The 27,801-nt window shown below is 30.2% G+C and overlaps 2 protein-coding genes and 1 long non-coding RNA gene across 6 annotated transcripts in view; 1 reads left to right on the top strand and 2 right to left on the bottom strand.

Moving 5' to 3' along the window:
* LOC411843 (COP9 signalosome complex subunit 7b) overlaps positions 1-27,801 on the bottom strand; it is a 184,897-nt gene that overhangs the window by 904 nt on the left and 156,192 nt on the right. The window lies entirely within an intron of this gene.
* The window catches only part of Glurb (metabotropic glutamate receptor B), a 256,855-nt gene that overhangs the window by 77,686 nt on the left and 151,368 nt on the right, over positions 1-27,801 (top strand). The window lies entirely within an intron of this gene.
* LOC113218577 lies at positions 379-27,801 on the bottom strand. Its single transcript, XR_003305997.1, has 3 exons — positions 27,641-27,801; positions 19,209-19,343; positions 379-674 (listed from the first exon to the last, which is right to left on the bottom strand). It is a non-coding gene; the product is annotated as an uncharacterized LOC113218577 (long non-coding RNA).

Raw genomic sequence — 27,801 nt, 5'->3', positions numbered from 1 at the left:
TAGATTTCATAACTCGAAATTCAAAATCGATTTTTGACCACCTAAATGTCGCCTGATCTATTTCAATTGAAAAATTTTGATTCTATAATTTTATATCTATCTATTATATAATGGAAAAAATAATGAAAATATAATTCCAACATTTTTTGTATAGATAAATTTTTGAATATTTTGAATATATATATTTTCTATTCTGTATTTCAAAAATTTATCTATACAGAAAATGTTGGAATTATATTTTCTGTATGATAATAAAAATTTGCTCTCAATATCATATTTTTATTGAATATTTTAAATTTATAGAATTTAACTAAAAATTCTATAACTAAATGAAATTATTGGTATATCATATTAATACATAAAAGAATGTACCTCCTAAAAGAATTCCTTCTCCTAAGATAATTTTAAATTGATTAGAATCATCTATGAATAAATGAATTTCTCTATTAACAATTTAACTGGATACGTATCAGATTTTACCTGTAAAATTAAATCTTATATTCTTTAACTAAAAAAATTCCATCCTTCTAGTAGCTTGATTTTATGGATGCCATATAATTTTATTGCAACGATCAAAACCAGAAGTGTGAAGCGATAATTTACACTTGCCACTTGACATCTTGATAAGTAGTAACGATGCATTTTATGGCTTTACATCGTGGACATTTCTCTTCCTGTAAGTATCAAACAAAATTTATAAAATACGCGCAAAATCATAGCAAATTTTTATTTACCTCTCTAATTTTATTTTATAAAAAAGTTTTTAAGATGAACGATAAAAAATATTTTACCTATTAAATTATGTAAAAATTTATATCAAAGTAAAAAATATATTTAATAAAGGAAATAGAAATAAAATATGTTATATAGATGTGGATCGTGCCAATGCCTTTGCTATACTGAGCGCGTTATGTCGCGTCGCACGGCGACAAAGGAGAACAAAACAAAACAAAATCGAGACAGCGATCGCGTTCAATAACACTATAATTCACGCATAAATATATAAGATATGAATCGTACATTTACGTATATATAAACATTATTTGACTCGATAAAATATCGCGTAAGATAAGATTGTTGTTTCTTTTCGAATAAAAAATTAAATTAAAATATGAAATCAATTTTGCATACATGCGTTATTCAACAACGTTGATTAATTAAATTTAATATAATTCGATATCTTTAATAAACCATAATTATTTATTATCGTAAATATATCTAATTTCGTGTAATAAATTTTATTTACATTTGCAACGCGTTAAGTTAAAACACGAAATTTTAACGAAGAGGATAATTTTTATCATTGCGAGGACATTATCATTAAATTTCCATAATTCTTTCATTAAAATTTCTTTACGATAGTGATAATAAAAATTTTACAATATAATTGGAGCATCTTAAAGTTCTCATTGTATATTGCACTCAATTTATAAGAAATTTTCTTTTTCCAGAAATAAGAGAAAATGCTACATCCTGTTTACATAATATCCATTTTTCATAGTGATTCTTCGGGCTATTTGCACGACCTAGAATTACTATATACTATATTTCAGTCGGCACAATAACTTTCTCCCTTGGAAAACAGTAATTATAAATGTTGCGCGTTTCTCAAGTAAAGCTAGAGAAAAAGGAAGAGGGTGGAAAAGTATAATAGAAAAAGGGAAAAGGTGGACGCAATTTTTTTGTTCTGTTTCTGAAAAGGAGAAGCTTCTTTTAAGCGAGATTTCCCCAAAAGCAAACGAAAATTACTACCTTTCTTCATAAGTTCTTACACCAACAATGAATATTTCCACTTCGTAAGATGATTATCGTGCCAAGTACGAGTTCCAACAAAGTGAAACAAAGAGAAGATGAAGAAAAAAAAATGAAGGACAGAGTTAAGGAATTTGTCTTCCCTCGTGTTCTTCTTTTTCTTTCCTACCGGAATATCATTATCTAAAAACCTCTCGTGATACGAGTCAAAAAAGTATAAAATGTTGGAAATTGATAATAAAGTTTTTCTAACGCCTCATAAAATTCGATCTTCGAATTAATTTTTTTTTTTACATTTTTGCATCAAATTCGGAGAAAAATATCGAAGAAGAATTTAATCCCTTCCGAGAATCAGATACAATTGGTGGTATAAAATTTGTCTAACATTTAATGGATTACACGGCAAATATTTTTTGTCACTTTGTCATTTTGTGACAATATTTTCCAGAAAAAGGATTTCCGCTTTTTCGAGATTCGTGATTACCAGCCGAGCACCATTACGATCACTATCATCATCTGTAAATCTGTTTTTTATTATTATTAAATCTCGAAAACTGGCGGTAATAGGAAAAAGCCTCCTTTTCCAGAGTAATGGAGTTTATCGATTTTTTTTTAGCTGCAGCAGTAAATTTGCTTGCAAATGTAAATTTTTTTCTCGATTTACCTAAATTATTGAAAAATTGAATTCGCTATTTATTTATTTATTTATTTTCAATTTATAGAAAATTATTAATTCATACAATTTCGTACAATTTCAATTAACAAGAGACAATTATATATTTATTTGTCAAAAAAATATGAAACATTGTTTGAAGTCTTTTTTAACGAACAATTACAGGTTTTTCTCTCTATCGAAAAATTAAATTTATTTTTGTTAGAAAAATTTTTACGAAAATTATTTCATGCTCCGATAAATAAAATATTTCAGACTTCCACTTCTTCTCTCAAACCGATCCTTTATGAAATATTCTCAGTAATTTATTTGGAACTTAAAAAATAATACGCGAGTATTACTCAAAGCTGCGAAGAAAAAAAAAATATGAAAAAACTTTCAACCCAAATATTCGAGGAATATATCTCACGCTCGCTGTAATATTTTACAACAAAACATGTAAGTCGCGAGCAACGTAAAATCGGAAGAAAAATTCCTCGATTTTTCCCCAAACTCCGTATATCAGATCAATAACAACGATCATTACGATAACAAATGTGTTTAGATTGCGGTATCGTCGATCTGTTTCTTTCCATTTTTCACTCGTAATCGTATCGGTATCAATCCTTTCACGAAAGTCGAACGAATTTCCCTTTCACTGAATCCAACCTTTCCGACACTTCTTCCTGTTGCACTTTCTATACGCTTGTTACGATGATATATCTTCCATCACTGGATCACCAGTGATTTTTACTTCTTGCAAACTCGTGGTTCAATAGATATGTTCCGAGGATTATTTATCACTATATTTTGTATCCATCTATATGATTCTATACGAGTCCACAATCTTGTGAATCTAAGCTCATAACACGTATTCTGCGATATTTCTTTCCTCTCTCGTTAAAAAAAGTAAAAAAAAAATAAATAAAATTCTATAATCTGAGATTATAATAATTTTATAATTATGGCAAGACGAATGACGAAAGAGCACTATAATTATTATATGGAGTAATGTAGATCTATCATGGTTAATTAAGTAGAATACGACAAGAACAGTCAGACAAGTAGAATAAGCCAGCCAAGTGGAGTGATACATTCAAAACCAGACAAGTAGAACAGAAGCCGGTCAGAGAGTCATATAGAATAAAATATTCATAGCCAGCCGAGTGGAATGAAAGCTTTGTAGCCGAATAGAATGGAATAAGAGTCGGCCATGCTCGCACAAGTGGTACCAATGATTAGACAAATTGAATGAGATAATCTTGGCGAGACAAATTACTTTTGCAGTATTTATTGAATAAATTTTCATCGATTTTTCCAAATTAACTCGATCGATCTTCGTATTAAGAAAATTCGTGTATTGAAATTAATGCAAATTGCACGTTCACTATTTTCTATTCTATTTATATGTAATTAATGCAAATTACAAGTTCACTACTTTCTATTCTATTTATATGTAATCTTTTGAAATAACATTCGACATTTCGTTCGTATTTACAATTTTTTCGATATGCGCTTTGAAATGCAAGCGGAAAGTTGAAAATGCAAATTGCTGGGAAATCTGCATATAAAAATCTACATGATGTTCTCAGTTACGAGGGACAACTCGTTATAACATCGAGGAGGAAAAATAAAAAGAACAGCTACTGAAAAGCTACTTTCTTTCATGGAAGACAATTTGAAACGCGAAAACCATCTTTAGCGAATATCTCTCTTCGCCGTTTTTTCATCCCCCTTCTTCTTCAACCGCGTTAAGGATCCCCTTTGCTCCCCTTTTTTTTGGGTCGAAGGAACAAGCTCACCTTCGGCAAGTACGTGAGTGTAAATTCAACGCGGTCGAATCGTATTGAGAATGTTAAAAATCTTGACACCCTACCTCGATGAATTTTCACTTCGTTCCTCGATATACGTTCACATCTTTCCTGCTCAACACAATCGAAGACAAACCGTTTCGACGTAAATCGTCTTTCCCTTTCTTTCCTTCCCCCTTTTTTTTTTTCCTCAAGACTGAAATCCAATCACTTTCGGAATTTCATTTCGATCAACATTTCTCTTTATTCGGGATTCTTTCTCATTTCAAAAAAAAAAAAGAAAAAAAATAATAACAAAATGAACGAAATTCTTCGAGGAAAAGAGAAATTGATTTCTCTTCGGATTTCTCTCGTCAATCAATTTATAATCTTCTTTAGAATGCATGTGGATTCTTTGGAATTAATCATGGAGACTTTGCTCAAACTTCAAAACTACTTAAGTTTTGTGAAACTTACAACTTTATTTGTCAATAATCCAATTCTCATGACTTGAATGAGTAAATTGATGAAGTTTCCACTTCTATTCATAGTTCAATACAATACTCCAGGAAAATATAGTTCCAATTGAGAAACAAAGTGATGACAAATCTGACCAACTCTTCCCTCCCCACCCCCCACTTTTCGAAACGAAAAGTTATTGCGAAAAGTTATTCCACCCTCGAGCGATTTTCCTTTCTCGTATTAAACCAAGGTCCCGATCACTTTATTATTGTATCGCGGTTGGAGAAATTCAACGAAACGGAGGAGGTGGGCGCGAGAATCGACTTCTTCGTTACTCATCTCATCTTCGAGCACCGGTTTCGCGATAAACCGAGAGCCAATTCTCGTTGGCACACGAGAGCAGAGGATTTTAAAGAGTGAAATACGAACATGGTGCCGTGGAGGAATCCGCGTGATTTATGAAACCAAGGGGAAAATGTCACATCGTTGTTTAATAAGGGAAACTTCGTTGATACTCCGCCGAGATTAATTCGAACTTGAGCTGTTTCTTTCCGGTTGAAAAACGACCATCGGAGATTAATCGCGCGGCTCGGTAATTTTTTTTTTTTTTATTATACTTTAATAACTCGCCCGCGTTATCTTTGAATTTCTCCTCTGTTTACTCGTTCGTTCATAAAAAAAAAAAAATGTTCGGTCGAGAAGATTCGAATGAATCGTATAAACGACGAAAAATATTATACGAACAGAAGAGTTTAACAAAAATATTTTTAAAAGTTCCATCTTATTTTATTTTTCATAATTTCATGATGCGTGTGAAATCGTTGTTTGTAAATTTTAATTATTGTTTCGAATAGAGAAGGTAACTCTGTTTGAACATGGCTGCTCTATTCGGGATATATTTAACTGGGACGATAATTTGCCGAAAATAAACCGAAACTAGAATGCTACTTCGAAAGCAATTCAGATACTCAGATCAACAAGTGTTACAAGTGTTATATGGTATGGTTTTGAGAATCTCGTTATCGGCTATTAACTATCATATTGTTGAAAAATTCTCTCTGATTAAAAAATAACTTTGTATAGAAATATTTTTTGTGGCGGAAAGAAAAAAAATAATGAATTTTGAATGTAATTTTTTTTTTTTAAATAATTCTTATTGCACGATTTTAAATAGTAACCTTTTAAATCTGGAAGAACGATCCGTGATTTAAAGTTCTTCAATTCAATCCGTTCGGAATTGAATGAGCACGGTTATTTATGCCTGCTTTGAGAAACTTTTCATCGAATAAAGTATCATTCCGCTTCACCGATTCTTCCATGTTTTCTCTAATTTCTTTTCTTCTAGAAAAATGAAAAATAAAATTTCTAGAATGTCTCGCTTGTTGCAAAAATATGCAGTAACGCCATTTCTTCTCTATCCTTCCGCTTAAAATAAAAATCGAAAAAAAAACGCGTATTCGTTCGATACGATGAAAGAAAGACGCTTTCGAAAAACAACCGGAACATAAATGCATAAAAAAAACATCCATCAAACGTTTATCATAAGTCACGATATCCTGGCATCGATATTTTCCAATATAAATGGACCAACATCCACCGGCACATCCACGACCATCTTCCTTATCGTCGCAAGCTTTTTCACAAACATCTCGACAAAGATGTTTGGAAAGATATGCAAAACCCTCGTTCTAAAGGGAAAAAAATCAAGAAAGTCTTTTCAAAACATTTTCAAAAGTTCTCCTCCATCGAAAACCTCCATCATCATTACAGAAATATACCCAACAGCTATCCTCGATATTTCTACGTTACCAAACAAATTTCCCAAGCAGAAGTTTCTCGTATTCTTCTCGATTCTCATCATTTTCCCTTCGATTCTACGAAGGGTGAGACGGCTGTGCGAATATTTACGACCGATATATCGAGGTCAAAGATAGAACGTGGTCGAAGATTTCTCATGCATCGCTCGTTGACGATTCGAAATAGAAAATGGGATACGAAACGTTGCGCGGTTTCTTCCGAGGAAAAAGGGGAAACGATAATTCACGCGACGAGCATCACGCGTGTCATCGATGAAAAATATTATTTCATTCTTACGTGTGCAAACAAAAAAAAAAATCTGTGCACGTGTTTGAAATGCAATTTAACGGGAATGAGAGAGGAAAAAAGGGGGATGTGTTGCGCGAAAGCGAAAAAGAAAAAAGCGACATAGAGACGACGATTATTATACGTTTCGGTCATCCGTCGACGGTGCAAGATTTTTCCTCGATTCTGGGGGAAGGGGGAAACCCCAGAAGCAAATCGTTTTCCAATCGATACGTTTTTTCGCATCCCCTTTGGAAAGATATTATGAGGTTTCACGAGGAATATAAATCATACGAAATTTATTGCCGAACCTTGCTCTGTTTATCCATATCTGTGTCTACGTTTTGAAGATTGGGGATGAAAAAAAAATCGTACGATTGATTGTACTTTTTAGAAGATTCTCGATGAACGTAAAATCGCGAGATAATTTTTAATATCATCGTGAGAAGATTGAAAATTGTTAAATTAATTTTTTAAAAGAGCAATAAATTTACAAGTTATTTGTTACTTCATCTTGTTACTTATTCACTATAATATACATACAACTACAATTAATTTATTGATTTGTTATTTCTTACCACATTCTCATGGATTGATCATTATCATTGGATAAATTTAGAAATTGCAGAAATTTGGAATATCTATTGGAAATTTTTTCCATCGAAGAAACTAATCAAAGACAATAAAAAATTGTAAAAGAAACGAATTGTAAGGATATGTTAAGTAATACCATCCTTCGAAGAATCGTATGGAGAGAACTTCATTAACTAATTGAAAGCATCGATTTCTCCCAGCGTCTGATTAAATAGATTCTACGCAACATTTTCGTTGAAGAAAGTATCGGATGTAAATATCAGAAACGAACCACCACACGTGCATATTCGCGATGAAGATCAATTAATTAGTGATGTCAACTCGTCGAGTGGCAACGAGAAAGAAATTAATTAAATCATCAAAGTATCTAACTAAGAGAGAGAGGACGGGAAAAACAAATGAAAAAAAGATATATCGACGTGGAGACGTATGCATATGTCTACTATTGTATGCATATGATTTATCGATTCGTCCATACTTGTCGATTGTTTAATATGTCGTCACATTAATCACATCAATTTCTCATTAGAGAGAAATGAACGAAAGTTCACAGAACGAAAATCAATAGAAAATTTTGCAAATCAGAGAAAAACGATCATAAGTTGTTAAAAAATTATTTGAAAAATATGAAATTTTGTGATTGCAAATAATTAATCTCGAAAAATTCCACTGGGAATCTAAATGTGAGAGATATGTGTGTTCCATTAAGAATTGTAAATTTTAGGAAACGATTAAATTTTTCATTTTCGATTATAATTATCCCACGATATATAAATGCAAAATAATATGAACAGTATTATAGTTAATAATTAATTACCAAGTTTCATAGAATTATGGTAATCTACTTATCGAATTCAATTCAATAAATTAAAAAACAAACTTCAATTTAAAAAAAAAAACTCATTCATTCGATATTATCTCTATATTTAAATTTAAAAGTAAAACAGAGTAGTAGAACGAGTTATCATTAAAAAAAATGAAAAAAAAGAAAACGAAATAATCCTCGACGGAATAAAAATAAGAAGAAGAAAGAGATGGGCAAGAGGCGAAAATGCAAAGTGGTTGTAACGATGGGAGCTGCGAAAAAAAAAGAAATGAGGAAAATTTTCTCGGTCTCTGAACAAAAGAATCCCGTTAGATAGTATGATTTAAGATAATGCATCTTCCTTTAGATCGAGATCTCTTGGATACATAAAAAAGAAAATAAATTCTTAGAGCTTGACTCTCACCGCTTAAATTGCACCCCTCTCAAGAATCTTATTAAAGCTCGAGTTCGAAATTTGCATAGTGAAAAATACCATTATCTAAACATTCAGACCGTGACTATATCAACGAATCGAATGCTGTGACGTTGTTGTTGTCATTTTGCAGCTTTTGTCAAATTATAAAAAAAAGTTTTGATAAATAAAAAATTGTCTATTAAAACAATACACCTCGATACGAATTATTACACGTGTCAATTTTTAATTTTCGAAATTTTTCGATGAAAATCTCTACATCGATTTCAAGAAGACAATCCATCAGATTCTGTTAGACCAAATATATCAGAGAATTAAAATAACTAAATCGAACAAGATAAACATTCTTGCGAATTTTTCTTTCTCTTTTCATCAGTTTAATTTTAAGAAAATTCTTCTCTTTTCATTGCTACTTTGAAAGCAATTTGTTGAAAAACTCTGTTATTCAATTTTCTTACACCGCTTCCTGTTAATTTTTTAGCACTGCTTCAAATCCTCGAAGAATACTCGAATGGAGAAATTCAATTTTTAAATAAATCTTAAGAACTTTCGAAAGAAGAGGATGGAATCGCAATAAAATTACGGAACGAAATAAATCCATCGTTCCTTTCTGCAAATATAAAATCAGATTCTTATCGCAAGTTTTAAAATTTTTACGCGCCATACTCACGTCGAGGTAATATTTTCTTTTTTTCGCGTTTCCCCCCCCCCCCCCCTCCACGGAAAAGAATACGCGCTTTCGCCTGCCATTTCCCGAGTACCTCGCACAAATCTTCGAGCCATGATAAGCTAGACGAGACGAGAAACGATGATAGAAGGTGAGGGTGCACTATTTTATGAGCCTGTAAAATGGCGACCTCGAAAATTCGACGACCTATAAACGGATAGATCATATGAATCTTGGTCACATGATATATAACAAGAAATGGCCAATCTCGTGTTCCATCACGTCTCGAGAACCACTAGCGTATGAATATAATAGTTTAAAGCGTGTCAAGCATCTTTCAACGACTTTTAAATTAATGCAATCTGTATTTTCTTCGAGAAGAAGAAAATAAAATACGTATTAATATTTTACGATAAATAAAACGTAAAAGAGAAAAAGTTTCATTTTTGTTAAACTGTTTATGCAAATTCGTTGTTTAAATATTGTAACGAATTCTTCGCATTTAAGTTTCTCGTAAATTATTTCTTCTTCTCGAGAAAATTACATTCTACGTGATCTTAGTCTAATCTCTCATCGCGAGAAAAGAAAAATTTGCAAATTTTGAAAATTGAAAATCACGGTATTATATTTACTGCATAATCGAAACAAATTGGATTCTTATTTGCAAAAAGAAGAAGAACGGAAGAGAGAAGATCGATCCTGGAAAGAAGCAATCACAATCAAGGATCGTGAGAGCAGATTTTTTTTGTTCGTTTGATTTTTTCGAAACTTTCCAAGATAGCACGACTCCATCTGCTGTTGCGATTTGGAGAACGGATTGAAAGTTCTGACTATGGGATGAACTTTTAACCTCACAGTTTTTACGCAAACCGTTGCCAGATTCAAAGCATAAATATAAATTTGACTAATATATGACACGAGTTCCACGATAAAATAAGAAAAAGGAATCGACATCGTGATACGTGTCGCCACTACCGAAAAATCAAAAATGCATTCTGATGATGATGATGTGCTTCCTCTATTCGCGTCGAAATAGGATCTGCGATAAAATGAGCAAGCTCACTTGATGATTCTCGCATTTTTTTTTAAATTAACGCAATATACATGCAAATTTTATATACATACTCGTAATAAAAAATATTTTTTCTTTAATAATAATATTGAAGAAGGTCAAAACGTAATTTATATTTTCTTTTATATTTTTATTTCGTCACAGCTTTTATACATGTGATGAAATATGATGCACCAGTGAAGTTTTATGATATATTTAGAAAAATAGCGAAGATGGTAATTTTTTCTCCCCCAATATCAATTGTACATAATTTCCTGTAAAATCAAATTTTTATTAATTAACAATCATATAATATTTTTTTTTTTAGAGATATATTGCTATGATCGATATAATGGTCGACGACCAGTGAATAAGTTCGTTTTAGAAGAATAATCTGTGACAAAATATCGTTCAAAATATCGAATCATATTTTGATTTTTCATTGTTTGCTTTTGCAGCAACTGTTTTGAAAAAACAGTAAACCGAGAGGAAATATTTCCATGCTGCATTTAAAATTCAAATATAGTATGATGAATTTCAAACATGGGAAGATTGACATAAGAATAATACGCACTGTGTAGAATTGTAAATTTTAAAATTTGATGAAATTGAAATAATAATTTCCACTTTGAGCTTCGAAATTAAAAAAAAAAAGAAAAAAAATTGGCGATCCAAATACCTTGTCCCATACATTCCCGATACGTTTAATTCGTCGAGTAATCGATAAATAATTTTAAGAACAAGAATAACAATTAATTTAACTTTAACCGGCGAATCAGCGTAATGCATTCAAGAATGAAAACCGATAACGCTTTTGCACGAGATGAAAGAGGAAACAGATTAACACCGAAGAATCGACACTTGAAACTTGCCAGTCATTCACGGAGTTATAATGCTAAATGAATTCTACTTGAGCTACGATGGTTATAAAAGAGCACACAAACCGTTCAATTGTTCGATGGTAATTCGTAGAATGAAGTGAGAGACGTGCTCGTGTGTTCGTTTCAATTATTGTCTCGTAAAACGTACTATAGAAGCCATAAAACGTTCTCCACTATATCCTTTTACAAGAAAGAAAGAAAAAAGAGAGAAAAGAAAATGAGAGAAGGAGAAGAAGAAGAAGAAGAAAGACGAATTTAAAAAAGTAAAGAATATAATTCTTCTTTTTTTTTTTAATTTGGAGAGCTTAGAAATTTTTTAATAGAAAATTCGATGATGTTTCTTTTAGAAAATTGGTACTTTTCAGAGAGAGAGAGAGAAAAAGATATATAAATATATAAATTTAATTTCGTTCGCATAGAGAAAAATACGTAACGCGAGATAGGAAAATTCACTCGGGAAAAACATGGACAAAAATGATGAACGAAAATGTGATCAGGAAATGTTACAGGATAGAGATTAAAGGTATTGATCTCACCGGTTATTTTCTTTCAAAATATCCTCTGGTTAGATTAATATTATTTCGAATGATTCAATCCTACTTTTTCGCTCTTATCCAAATATAATATGACGGCGGGACGTGCGACAAATGTAGCATGAGAAATGTTATTGCAAAAGTTTTAAGCTAATTCGATATTGTCATATGGATTTAAACTTGAAAATAATCTTGTCCCTGCAATTCTGTAACTCTTTAAAATTGAGATTAATATTGTTTCTAGAAATGCTTTATCAATTTTCTATATCAATAATATACATTGACAAACAGAAATTACAAATGGAAAATTGAACGAAGCATAACGAGAAACATCAGTGTATATTTCCTTCCAAAAGAATCGGTAATCTTTTTCTATAAATTATAAATAAAATTCTACTCAAAAAAAAAAAAAAGAAAACAAAATATTAAAGGAAAGAAGATAATAAAATAACAAATTTCCAAACTGTAAAATGTAATTACATTGCCGTAAAAAAAAATCGATCAAATTTTATTATCAAAAATTCGATAAAATAATATGTCATGTATACGGACATAAAGGCGAATTCTTCACGAATACGTTCGATCTAAAAATTGAAATCAATGTTTTATGAATTGGCGATGTGCGAAACGCGGCACAATTCTTTGTATCGCTGTTCCGTTCGATAGCGTCTCACTGACGATCCTTCCGTTGCTTTTCAACCCCTCTCGTCATTTTTCTCTTGCCCTTTTCCAAAGGAAACGACCGACGTGGTAAAATATCGAAGAAAGCAAAAAGAAAGAGAAGCCAAGAAGGAGAAAAATATGAAAGGCGTTAGCTTCCACCATAAATTAAATTCTCGTCTCGTTGATAATGGACGGATAGTATTGTTTTAGGTAGAAAAAGGAGATGCAAGAAGGAAAGGAAATAGAAGTATGCTGTTATTTCGAACGAGATATATCGTAGAGAGGAATCGTCGAATGATGGGATTCTTCGTGATAAATGTTTCTTCGATCTATTTTTAAATAAAATAATTTAAACGTTTATCTTTACTTATACAGCGATATGATGCAATGAAAAAAAAATAACAATCGATATAAATAAACTATCTAATATGGATCGATTGAATTTTTCTTCTTTAAAATTTAAAATTATTTATATATATTTTCCAAACATTTTCAAATTTTGTTCGATTAAAAAAAAGAATTTCTGTCATCGATGAATTTTGCAAAAATTAGTCATAGAGATCACAGATGCGATACAATGAATATTGGCTTCGCATGGTTTAAAGTGAATCGAATAAAAAGCGATATGTGACCGACTTATTATTCATAGAATATTACTGAAAGTATTCGCTGTCAAAACAATATTCACGTGAAAAATATCGTTTTAACATAGTAATTCCTTTTTTTTTTTTCATGCGTCACAACTCTATCACTCATGTATTTCCCTGTCGATAATATTCTGTTTATTATTCAATCGGACTCAAAGGATATTGCGAGAGCATATTCATATTCAAACACGTGTCTGCCTTGCTCGCATCTATTCGTCCAAGTAAAAAAAAAAAAAAAAAAAAAAAACAACGTATTCCCCTCGAATACAAAAATTCTCTAGAAATGTAATTTTTCTTCTTCTCAAATTTTATAATTTTATATTCCAAAATTTTCTGTTAATTATAATTTTTTTTTCACTATAATCCAGAAAACAATTTCTTCGATTCAATTTTTCTTCTGAGAAAAATAAGATACACATAATAACAATAATTATAAATTTTTATTATCACTTACAAAGGATTCCAAGTTCTTTTTTCTTTTTTCGTTCCATTTCGTTAAATTTCCCTCCTCTTTGCAGGGAGATTATTAAACAATCGTGGCGAACAGATATTATATGCGATACATGCAGAAGAATATCATATCTCCATCCAATCTCTCTGAAAATTATTTCACTTTATATCTATAGAAATACACGAAGGGGAAGGGTTAAGAGTTAATATATTCACGTAAAAATCCATGATATTCTTGTTGAATCGTAATAAAAAGTCGGATGATACTTCCCCCGAAAGAATTCCACGTTTACGAATTACATCCATCCTCTCTGTTTCCCCGAAACCGAAGATTTTTATTTCCATGAGAATGTATGATTCGAGAGTTTCGTCTTCTACGGAGGTAAACACGAGAATGATCCGGTTTTATGATATTCTTGTGCCCTCCCTGTTCAAACATCTTGGAGTGGGGAGTGTGTGCGTGACATCGATTTCGGCGGAAGCGGCGTATTGTTTCCATTATGATGCCATCAAAGATTTTTTTCATTTATTATTTTGATGCTTCGAAATTTTGAACCGATAAATTTTATTATTAATGTTATTACTAATATAGAATACAAGAATTATGGAATTAATTAATTTTTTCAATTCTGTTCGCCTTTGAAAAATTTAAACTATTGGTTTTTAATTTCCACAAGTATTTTAATTTTTCGATGATATTAATAATCAAAATTAAAGTGATAATAAAAATAAGATGAATAAATTTTCAAATATTCCAATTCGAGAACACGCCAGAGATTATAATATATGATAAATTTTAGCTTATTTATTATCATTTACAGATCTATGATTACAAATCATGATGCTATTAATAAATATCGTGCGTGTATGTCGAAAATCGAAAGCGAAATACATAGAGAGTGTTTGTCCATCGTTTCGTATATATTCCACCGAAATAGAGAAAATCAATAGTTCGTACACTCGTGGATCTTGCTGACCACGGAACTGAATTGTGTTTGATTAATTACTATCGTGTCACAGATTTAATCTAGTCTCGAAAAACCAGTGAACTGTATGTGCCTAAATTGATACAGAATCATATACTCCACTTATGATAAGAAACTTCCAAACTTTTATAAATACGTTTAGAACAAAATTCATCGTTGACTCGAAGATCACAAATCGTATGATAAATAAGTATTCCTCACTGTTAACGTATTATTCAATTTTTAAAATTGTTTAAGTAATTATTAATCACAGTGACATTGAGATTTATTTTTTATCCTCGATGGAAAAGTTAAAAATTTGGGATATCAAATATTATAGGAACTCATATCTCGTTCATTTTTATTCAGAATATTCAGAGTGAGAGAGAAATACACGAACGATTCTATATAATTAATTCAGATTTTTATATCTCGATCTTATTTTTCTATTTTGTCGAATAAAAGAAACTTTCGAACTCGTATCTAAATTTCCTTAAAATATTTTTTATCGACAAAGAAATTCAATCGAAAAAAAATGGTAACACGATCGAATCAACAGTTCAAAATTATTAAACGAATTTGTAATTCACGATTGAACCATTCCTGATCATATGAAAACAATTATTAGAGACCATAATCGATCCTTTGTTCTCGATGCGAGAAAGAAATATAAAAGAATTTCTTTCGTATCTTTTTTTTTTTTTGTTTCCTTCAAAAATCGAATCGAATTTCCATTCTCAAGATGAAAGAAGACTCGTCTCGCAACGCGTGTGCCAATTTACGTGCGCGGATGCGTGTAATACGATTTCGTTCGCGCTGTAAATAATCTTATCGATGGCCGAGCAGGTGTAGTTGGCCGGTGTTGTCCACTCCGTGGGCAACAAATTTTGCCCATTCCCCACACGGAGATGTAATAATTTCACCGTGGCCTGGATCGAAACACGCGAAACTGCCACGGGAAACCTATGAAAACGATCATTCGTGGAAAATTACAACCGCTTTGTCATGGATCCCCCCTCATTCTTGTCCATTTTTATTCCCGATTTTTATTGTTCGATGCATGAAATTACCATTTTTTTATTCTTTTTATTTCACCGTGTTCGAAAAAAATATCGTTTCATTTTCATATTTCTTTCTTCTTCATCTTCTTTTTTTTTTTTTTTTTTTTTTGCTTTTATAAATTACGCGATAATTTTTCGATAATCTTTCCTGTACTTTTTATTGGAAAAAATTGTTCTAATTCTGTTTTCTATTATATCAGTGTATTTTGTATATTTCTTTTTCGTTTAAGTATTCTAAAATGTAAAATTCATGTACACGAATATAGTTAAATTATTATGAGGAAAATTTTATTCGTAATTAAAATTATTATATTTTTGAATATTATGTTGAATATTAATTATCTTTTTGCAGTCCTTTCATTCATGTACAGAGATATGTAATAAATTATTCCTCAAAATCGTAAAATAAGGGTTCGATGAGGAGATACGTAGAGTATTTTGTTTATAAAATTAAATTATTAATCTCTCTCTCTCTTTGGAAATTGAAATTTATTTTAAACAAACCGCAAACTGTGTTTAAAATTTAATAAATTTTGATGAAACTTTAAAGAACGCGCTCAAAAACCGTGATCTAATATAATATTATTAAGAATTTAATACGAGATTAAAGAGAGCGTAAAGATATATTTTTGCAAGATATATTTCCAAGTGAAAAGTCCTTAATTCTGATATTTATTTCAAATATTTAATAATTTAAGCTAACGGTATTATTTATCCATTCATTATCTCTGTAAATCAATTATTTCTTATTAATATTAATTATATAACGTTAATGCACATACCAACCTACTTGAAAATTTTATTATATATTGTAATACAGAAAATAATGCATGAAGTATGACCCACACTTTTGAATAAAATATTAAATAAAGAACTTTTAAATACAGAATTATTTAAAAAGTTCAAAAATTCAAACTTTCAAAATTCTTTCAATCAATTCTTCTAAAAATTTTTAAGAAATATAAAAGATAAAACTTTTGAAAATTCAAAAAATATGGGCTCAAAATATCGAACGATTAAGATATTTGATAATCGATCAAGAACGATTTCGAATAAAATTTTCGAACTAAATTTAAAAACTAAGTCACAAAACCGTTCCAAGATATTAAATCTTCGAATTTCACGCAATTTCACAGCATTCCAAGTCATAAAATTCCAACTCATATGCAAATTTGACAATATCTCGATACCCATTATATAAATCTCGAGACCAAGTAGCGTTTCTCTTTAATTACGTAAATACACACCGTCTTAATGGACTTCGATGCATATTATCTTTGCCGCAAGATCTTAAAAACCCTTTCCCTTCTACCGTATTAACTAGTCAAGAACGAATGTTAACGTTGAGTAACCAAATCGTAAATGTCACGGAAGCAAAAACCGCGCTTTGATCAATAAGAAACTGTCGACTTAACGTTATGCATTATGCAACGTTATTCGAACTCACCCTTAACAACCGTGACACCATCGATGCTCTTGCGCGAATAAATACAACCTTACCGCTTAGGGAAACCGTGTAAAATTTAATTACCGACCTTATTACACGGCTTTGCTTTCAACTCCGCGTCGAAAACTTTGATCAAAGTTGATCTGGTCGCTAACGGTTGCGACGAGTTTGCAACGCGTGTTGGAAATTTTCCCGTCAAGGTTTGTATTATTCCAGGATAATATCCTTTATAAGGATAATTTTCTTCTTTTTTATAAAACTGAGAACAATTTTATAAAATTTGTGAAAATTAATTCGGCTTTTCAGAACTAATAAACAATTGAATTGGCTTTCTTCTTCTTCGATCTGCAATGTCTCGAATTTTATATCTGGAAACGATATCTCTTTTTCGAAATTGGCAAGATTTAAGAGACTTAAGAGATACGTTTTATTTTTTCTAATCGCTTCTTTGAATGCGAATGGCAAAGTGCAAATCGATTTCGACGTGTTACGTTTCTCGATCACCGTGCAATCAAAGGGTTAATTACGAGAAAAAGAAGAAGAAAAAAAAAGAAAGACTAAGAACACCGAATAACGAAACGAGGTATATTTACTCTATAATTAATCGAGTCACGTTCATCAAGGTCTTGTCCTCGATTGCGCTTTTATTTCCTCTCGTGTAATTGTTACAAGAGAACATTACGCGGTTAGACGTAAGCACGTCGGATGCAATCCTATTTCAGTATTCTTGAACAAATATCCTCGGTACGTGAGAACACTAACGATGAGGTACATCGAAGCGGTCGGTTGGTACACCACCGTTTAATACGAATTACGCCTCTCTGAATAATGTTTCCGGTTCGATATATTGAAACTATCATGATACTAAATATTCCATCTGTCATTCAACTCGAAAGCGAAGAAAATTTAGCCTTCGAATTCGAGAATGTATATTTGAATAGATCGTAGAGAAGAATAAAAAATAAATAGACCTTTTGCTTCCCCTAAAAAAATATAAAAAATACCTCGTTAAAAAGTTTAATACGTCAATTTAAAAATTCTGGAATTTCAAGCTAATTTAAAATAGAGAGAATAAAATTGAGAGAATAAAAAAAAAAAAAGATTAAACGATACGATTAGTAATGCGATATGTTAGGTTAATTAATAAATTCGTTTAAACTGTTGAAATTTTAAAGAGGAGAGAGGGAATGGATTTAAGAGAGAGATTAAACAGTTGTTAACGCGATATGTTAATTTAGAGAAAGGATAATCCTGCAAGAATGACCGAGAAGAATTTCCTATTGGACCATTATCTATAAAATCGTTCGTTTAAAGCAGAAAGATGCATGTTGGCTCAGTGAGGAACGATAATCCAATGTCGTGAGTTTAATTACGCTGGATTAATTCGTTTGTTATCCGAATGTCTTTATTCTTTCTCTCGGGAAGAATAAAGAATATATGCACACGAAGCCCTATACTTTTGAAATGAAATTACAAGAATAAAATGTTTCTTTCAATTTGAAAGAAACGATGTGTTAATTATTCAACCTAAAATTGTTATGGGAATGACGATTATTATTCGAATTATTGTTTGGAGAATTGAGAATCATCAGTAATGTAAGTCGAATGAATATTAAATGGAATTATAATATTAAATTATACATTAATTAATATAAAAATATACGAAGGGAGAAATGTGTTAAATTTCTGAAAAATAATCGTGTTATTTTCCTTAATAAAGTAATCTATTCAATGTAATATTTACCCTGTTTACAATTCAAATAATCATCATCACCACAATTAAGATATTTAAACAATCCCTCCGCGTGCAAATAATTCAGAATAAACACAGACTAACTACTGTAAATTTTGTTCAAACACAATTTAATCCAACATTTCCACCCCCCAACTTCCATCAACTTTTTCTAAATCTATTCACAGAAGCTGAGAACTACGGGGAACAATCACACAAGGGATAAATCTACGGTAAATAAACACAAAATCGGAGAAACGTTGTTGAACTACGTATTCTGCCGAGCAAACACGGAAGCACATTCGAGGGTAGACTCGAGTGGAAAATCGGAGAGTAAAATCAACGTAGAGTTAACAACTTAATCGCCAAAGTGTCAACACGGTCGGCTACTTTCTCGTCGAGATATAGCTAAATATTTTAATAGCTCTCATTATGCTTACCACCTTTCTCAAATTGTATACAATTTATTGAATAAATCTGTATAACGTGCGCGCATGTGTATGTAAGAAAGACAATGATCCACCACAGAAACGTTGATTACCGTGAGCTACTTAATTGCTGACTCGATTCCAGACCGAATTCGCGAAGATGTTCGACAACATCTGCTCAATTAGTTCGTCAACAATGTAACCCATGTTCCCTTCGTTAAGAATAACGGTCGATCCTCAGCTATTTCCTGAAATCAGCAAGTGTGAGAAATTTAATTAGTAGCGAGAAATGTAAACAATTTGTTACATTCGATGCAATATTGCAATATTGTTTATTGTAAATGAGACCAATAAGGTATGAAAAAGGCATTCTTGAAAACGTATTCGAGACAATTGTATGCGTGTCTTCGTTGTGATACTTATCTGAAAGAAAATTTATTCTTTGAGTAGAATAAATTTGGAATGTGATATAATGTAATTTATAAAAAAAAAATCGATTTTAATCTCAAAAATAGAAAATTCTGAACGATGAAAAAATTTTAATAATTTTGTGTTTAATATTAATGGGATGATGAAACGTTTATTAAGTATAAAAAAAAAAAAAGATGAAACAGTGATCTAGAGAGTGTTAAAAATTGATGGAAAGCGTGTATAATTTTGCACGTTTGCAATTTTATGCATGTGTTCTTAACAGTGTGTGATCAAACATCAAAGTCGTTTAATATTCACACCGTACATCGGAAGGAAGTTACATTTGCATCTCTCTCGGCAATGTATATGCATTACAGATACTGTTCAATGTGTTCAATTAAATCCTAATCCCGGGGATGAAATTCGAAGATCTTGCAAATATTCGTTGATTTACATAGATATGCATACAATTTGTGAATCGTCTATTACCAACGTTCAATTGATGGTATAACAAGGATTAATCAATTATTCGAAAAGATTCGCTTAATTAAGATTTCTGGAATGGATTGATTGTAGTCTTAAATATTCTATTAAACAATTTGACGAAATGTAAAATATTTTGGAAAATTTTTTGGATAATATTAGATTATTTACATAATGAAGCCATATAATCTCGTGTGAAGAATAAAAAGTATCTTGGAAAATTATTCTTTAAAAATAAAATAAAATAAAAAAAAAAATAATAAAAAATTGCAAAAGTAAAAATTCTGCTGGAACATTAATAAATAAATCAAGTAAACTAATCTATTTTCTTTTTTATAAAGGGATCATTTTCCTATATATAAATCAGATTTCAATTAATTTCAATTTAATGTAAATTTCATTCAATCTACTCCACAATTCCAAGATTTTATTCTTACCACGAGAAATACAATTATATTTTAGAAATGAAATTTCAAGAATATAAAATTTTTGAAGTGAATGTGTTTCTGCGTCCTGCTGACCTAAATGAAAAAAGTATGCTCTGTCACCATTATAAATCTTAAAAAAAAAAATCTCTCTTTTTGTAAAAATAAGTTTTCCTGAAACTTGAAGAATAAAAAAACCTTCACTTTCTTGGCACGAATATTTGGAAAAATTTTTGACCGGAGGAAAGCTTCTACATGAAGCTTTTTCAATAAAAAGAATTCTCCACAAAAATTCGTCATATTTCTCAATCTCGCATCTCGATATTTCCACCATCAATATTAATTAGTATGAAATCCAAAGAACTTTCCATTGAAAATTCTATCCGAGAAAATTCCTCATCTCCGAGCAGAAAAAATCGTTCCACTTTCTTGCATCTCGAAATGAAATATTAGTAAAAATTCTACGAGATTAATCTGCTGTAAATTTGCATCCCTGTTTTTTTGAAATCTCTTAGCCATCTCTACTTATAAAATATTGACATAGTACACAGTAAAATATCATTTCTGTCATCTCGAAGTAATTAAATTTTGTTCTTTCGTTAATGTTAATAATAAATATTTGAATAATATTGAAAAATTAAATTGTGACAGCACAAAATATGATATAATAAATATATAAAAAAATTAAATAAACTCAAAACATAATGACTAATTGACGAATTAATTCCTTTTTTTTCTTCTTATAAAACTATCGTCTCTCTCTCTCACTGACATAAATTAATCATCTATTCTTATATTAATTGTTGAGTACAATTACAACATAAAATTATTGAAATTATTTCTTTAATCCATCTTGGACGCTATAAATCGTACTCAAACAATCGTGATTCCTACGTTCTACCATAATTATACCGGATAATTTATCGCACTCGAACCACGATGAAAATTTAATCGTGCTCTTACTCCTTACTAATGATCCACTATAAAAATCTGCTAAGTGCAATTTAATTTATGATCACGTTACTCAAACCAAGAAGCGTTTTTATTCCTTGCATTCTTCTTATCTTAAAAATTCATTTTTATCCCTCTATTTGCGAATGTAATCCGCGAATCGAAGAATCGAACATTGAATTTGCAAACTTTACAAACGAATATATGAAATACGTAATTGCTTTTATTCCTGAAGAATTGCGTATAATGTTCTGCAAGAAAAAGATTCATTTTCTTCTTTCTTCTTTTATTAACGACTATCTTTTTTATCGAAGTATCTTATATCGTCGATTTTTATTCTGTAATGCCGTTCTTTCCTGTAATAGTTTCCAAAGTAATTTCTAAAGTGAATTTTTTCATAACATTACGTGCATAGCTGATAATGAATTTTTTGAAATATTGTAAGAAAGTATATATCGTGGTTGATTTGAATATTAAAAGAATGTAAATGATTTAAATATCGCACGAAAGATGCAAGATAAAAATAATAATCCTGGATAATTCTGAACTTTCCAAATTTCAAAAATAAACTAGATGCATTTTATCATTAAACGAGAGAATTTCTCGACAGAAGAAAAATGAAATCAAACAGTTAAATATAGCACGTATCAAGCGTAACATAAAATACGCATTATTCGAAGCCGGGGTAAAAACCATTTTTCATCAAAACAAAGAGAGAGTTTATCAGATCGTGTTTTATCTCATCCTTTCAAAGAAATTTCCATACCATCGCGTTAACCATCCACCTATCCACAAAAACTTAAAATCTCACTATCATTTTCACCGAGTAACAAAAAAACATTTCGCGATTAATAACAGCATGGAAGCGAAAAAAAGTCTATCCGTGTTTTTCTCTCTCAAAGCTCAACGACCAACCAAAACCTCGGTATGGTTAATGGCCAACGTTATCGCGATAAAGCATTAGAACAAGCGAATACAATTTCTTCTTCCATATCAACTTCTTCTTCCCTCCCTTCCTTATTCCTTTAATCGAGCCACTTCGCCTTAATGGAACAAAATTCATCGCCGCTGTTCGTGCATACTTGCAGAAAGTTGGTCGCTTATGGCACGTATAGTCGATGTTAAATCGAGTGCGTGAAGTCTATTAAATTCCGCAGGAACTGTGTTATTACTCCAACTTTCTTCGGTTCAATTCACCGGCCAATCGAATCGTGACTCCGATACCTTAATGGATTTTCCACTAGATTAAGAGTCTCTATTTTTATAGAGAGAGAGAGAGAGAGAGACGAATTCATAGTTGAGTGGAAATATTCTTTTATTTTTTATTTTTTATTTATTATTATTTTTTTTTTATTTATTTATTTTTGATCTAACACTTTTGTTCAATCGAGTGCTCGAGAAAGCGAATAGTTTTTGAAGAAATTCACTTGAAAGAATGAAGAATTCGTGGAAATTTTAAAATAAATCTTCTCTCTGTTTTATTACTTGATCGATATTTCTGTAGTAAATTGATGGGGGATTTTGTAATATTACAACGAGATTTAAAATAATTTTTATACATGTTTTTTTGTTTATTGTTGTTATAAGTGGAACGATCAAAATTATTTTAATTTCCAATTTTAGAATTAAAATATTTTTTGACTGCAATTCATAAAGTTAATATCTTATTTCGCAAGAAATTTTATAAAGGATAACTGTGACTTCTTTGAAATTTTTTAAAGCACTTCTATTTCCAAATCTAAATTCATATTATTATTTATATACGACTCGAAATGAGGTTCTAATATTTTCATTAAAATCCCAATATAAATGATAATGATGTTGGAAATTGGATACCTTTAAAAATGATCTATCATGAAATTTAAGAATAGAAAAATAAAAAAGATGGATATGTTTTTAAATTTAACGATTGCCGATTAATCGAGATCACTTTATATTTCGATTAGCAGTGGAATCCCCTCGGTTTTGATTTTTACGCTAGTCAACAAAGTGGAATTACAGTCAAGAGTTTAACCATTGGTATGCGTTTTCAGAATTTACTAATTAACTGGATTCATTCGGTTTGCTTTACTCTCCAACTAAACCACATTATGCAACCAAAAACTTTTACCATTACGGTTGCAAACAACAATAAATCTGACGAAAAGATTCAACAAACCCAAAGCCCTAATATTCATGAATCAGCGCGAGTTCGTTTCACGTAGTAATAAACTGTTCAAATTCTGGAATAACGAAACGAAATTTTCAGAAATTACCAAATACTAATTAACAAATAATATCGTTTCATAAACTCAAATACGTTTTCAAACACTTATCATTCAATAAGCATTCGCGAATGAATTATTCATTGAACACTCGCGAATGAATTAATAAGAAAATGTTTTGGAAAAAATATTCCCAATTTTTCGTTAAAAATTTCTCACGTAACTCATCAATTTTAATTTCACGAATATAAAATAACAAACTGTTAAATTTTTCTTGACAATTTTCAACACAACAAATATTCTTTTCAAGAGTTTAATTCGTTTTCTAATCGAAATTTAAAAAGAAAAGTGACTAATTTTTTAAAAAAATCTAAATTGCTTTTAACAATTAATTCCACGACAATGTGGAATTAATATTTAATAAGAGATCGTAGCGTTTCTATTATGATACACTTGCACACGTATTCAAATTTTATCCCAATGTAAAGAGGATTAATATGCAATCAACAAATTAAATCGTAAATAATAATCGCATTTTAATAGGTTGTAAATCGCGTGGATTCATCTCGAGAGTAGCACGATGATTACTTATCGTTTTCCACGGTAATGAAGCATTAAAATTAATCAATCAACATTTCCTAATCGCGTTTTCAAAATTCCAAGATGACGTAATCGCGGTGCATAAGTCGTTACCAAGTCACATTTATATCTACATCCCGGACGTTGCATTTCACCAATCTGTTGCCTAAATTTATTCCTTATTTTCCAGATGACAGTTTTTCCACTTTTCTTTTCTTATTTTGCGTTTCTATATTTGTTTCGAATCGTCAAACAAGATTCACGAATGATACATCGATAATTTTTTTGGAAAACGAAAATTTTGAAAAATATTTTTTGATCCTTATATCTTGTAAGAGATTTTTTTTTTACGAAAGATCTGTAAAAAAAATGAGATACTCCTCAATGTAGATATTATTTTAAATCTCAAGAAAATTTTGAAAATATTTTTAGAAAATTTCAACGAAAATTACTTTGTAGAAAGAATTTATGAATTTTTTTTTATAAATTTATAATTATCTTTTCTTTCAATTCTTTAATCTCTATTTTCTTTCCTTTTTTCCTTAAAATATTATACGAATTATATTTAAAATTGCGATGATGACATGTGATGATTGTAATTCGTAATTTCCCAATACTCGAAAAAGAAAAGAAAAGAGAAAAAAAAACTGGAAAAGTTATCTCATTAAAATTAATTGCAAAGATCTACGAGTATTATTTGAATCGTGAAAAACTTAACTCATCTTAACAAAATCTTAAACTTGGCCGCAAAATTTCTTGTAGCGATTCTCATACTTTCATCCAACTACAACAGTTAATTTTTCTTCTCCTTGCACAATTTTCTTAAAAAGTACACGATTCAAATTAATATCTTCGTGTATAAACGAAATATAAATTCAATAATCATTCTATTAAAAAACTTTGCCACTTTGTAAAATTAATTTTTCGAAGAAACAAAAATCTTAATGTTTCTCTAAAATCTTATCAACAAGTATTCAAAATACAATTCCTTTTAAAAAGCAGGAAAAACAATAATATCAAACTTCAAAATGGAAAAATTAATCTTACTAATTGAATCTTTAAACGTACGAATACAAAAAACCCAAAAAGAATAATTTTATCAAAAAAAAATTATATCAAGACTGAAAATCTTTTCGAATTTAGCAACGTTTTAATCAACAATTATACACGGTTTACGCCTTCCTTTTTTCGGGAGGAAAAAATTTCGTCTCCGAATTTAAATTGCAACGAACCAGGAAATGCAAACGGAGCAAGAGAAAGCCGCATTCGCGAAAGTTTAACAAGGCGGAAATTTTCATGAAGAAGTATTACTCTCAAGTTCTCCACGTAAAAAGACACACACAAAAAAAAGAAAAGAGTAAACATTTTCCTTTTTTTTAAAGACAATGACGCGCGAATGCACGAGATATTTCCGATATTGATCGATTATGCGTTAATCATGTGAATCAATTGGGCAAAATTTTAGACCGACGATCGCGTGTCGAACAACATTGGCGCGTGTTTAATTCGATGCGATAGGAATTCGTGAACGTGGATCGAGTTCTGTTCAATGAACGGTTCATTAATGTCTGATGGATTTATCGACAAATTGTGCGAATCGTTTCGTTTGAATTACTCTTTTCCCGTGTTTTACCGATTTGCCGGAAACCAGCTCTTATGCGTGGATGTTTGTGATGATTTAATCATTCGGGTTAGTGGATACTCGTTGAATAGAAATTGAATACCAGTAAATAGGAAATAGGAGAGAGAAGAGAAAGAGAAATAAAATTTAATCCTTTGCATTCCAAATAATCGAAGTGTTTTTTTGTTATGTATATATTAGTGATAAATTGCGAATGGTAGAACTGAACCCAAGAATGCAAATAGGAAAGAAAATAATTTTGTGAAAATCATAAAGCAAAAAGAAACGATACGAAGGATTTAATTTCTGAAAGAAAATAATTTAAAAAATAATTTCGTGAGGAATATGGGAATATGTAAATGATACAGTGAGAAAAAAGAATGATACGAAAAAGTATGTAATTCTAAAATAATTAATAATAATTGCGTAGAAATTTGAAAAAAAGAAAAGAATTAAAGAATTTAAAAGCACAAAAATAGCACATCTCTGATATAATAAACTTCTTCGCATAACGAAGCTTCTTTTTCTTTTTATGATTTATGACGTAACATGCATATGAAGGAGTTCATAATTCACAAGTAGTCGAGGAAGAAAGATTATATTAAAGTTCCAGTACGAAAGATCGATGACTGTATACTTTAAATCCTATTTACGAATTAATATGATAAAATTTTTTATTATTTTTTAGTTAACATGATTAATATTTGCCTAATGAATTTGGTGTAATGAAAATTAATGAAAAATTGAAACTCGAAATACTATACATGTATCGAATGTTGAATTGAAAAATATAATTGTATATTTCTTATCAATTTCTCGCTTATATTCAACAAGAAAAATCTTATTATTCTTTTCAATCTGTTTGGGAGAAAGCGATACTTTTAATCTTGATTCTTTTTTCTCACTACGTTTAATTAAAATTACTATCTAACTTCGAAGAAGAATGAATATCTGGGAATGAAAAAGAAGAGTATTGAAATTCGAAAAACGAGGAGATTTCATACGCGATAGAATAAAGCGTATGTTTAACACTTGTTGCTCTTACGATATAGCAATGTTTCGGACTCTTTTTTCATTCTTTTTTCACCCCTGCTCACGAAATTTTCTTTCTCTTTTTACTTGGAAACGTTACTAAATTTTACGACTCCCAGATAACCACAATTAATATCTGTACGTAAATTGGTTAAAAGAGAAACAAGAAAATTTTTTACAATTCGAATAAAACGAACGAGAGAGGCGAGATATAATAAAGAAAATGAAAATAAAAAAATTTTTTAATTAGTGTTTATATACGGATATTCATATAAATGAAAATATTTTATCTATACTATTATTAAACTTTACTAACAAATATTCTCTTAAACATATTTATTCTGTAAAAAAAAGAATGTTTTCTTCGATAAAATTATCAAATATTTATTAATATTTAATATTTCATATTAATAAATATTTAATATATTTGAATATCTTCAAAAGACTTTTTGAATCTTTACAATTACATAAAAAAGTCATTACATAAACAATAGAAATATAAAAATATGACAAAATCTATAATTTGGAATAATTGTAAGAAATCGTATAACTTTAACAGAAAAATTTATACTTTAAACATTAAAAGATTATTATATCTCATCATAAAGTTTTCGAAATTCATAAGAAAATAATAAAATACACAAATAAAAATCATATTTATCGTTTCTTATTTCTATATTACTTGTAAAAAGAAAAAACTAAAGTTATACTACTTCTTTATTAAACTTTTTATATGCATAATGTAACAAAATTAATGTAATACCGTATCACGCATAGTAAAATATGTGTATTTTAATATTTTCTATTGTAATAAAGAAATATTTTAAAAGTAAACTCACCGAAACTACGACGTAATGCTTTTGTTGTTATTTCTTAGACGGTCGGTTGTGAACTGATCGATTACTGGCTTTCCATATACAACGCGCCCTTCAAAGTTATGTTTTCAAATATGACTACGAACGTGATATTCGACGATTATCAACAGGTACTGGCCTTGATC

Source organism: Apis mellifera, linkage group LG13, assembly GCF_003254395.2.
Source record: "Apis mellifera strain DH4 linkage group LG13, Amel_HAv3.1, whole genome shotgun sequence".
NCBI classification, from domain to species: Eukaryota; Metazoa; Arthropoda; class Insecta; order Hymenoptera; family Apidae; genus Apis; species Apis mellifera.
Note: the sequence above shows the minus strand (reverse complement) of the source record. Positions and strands in the feature narration are given on the sequence as shown.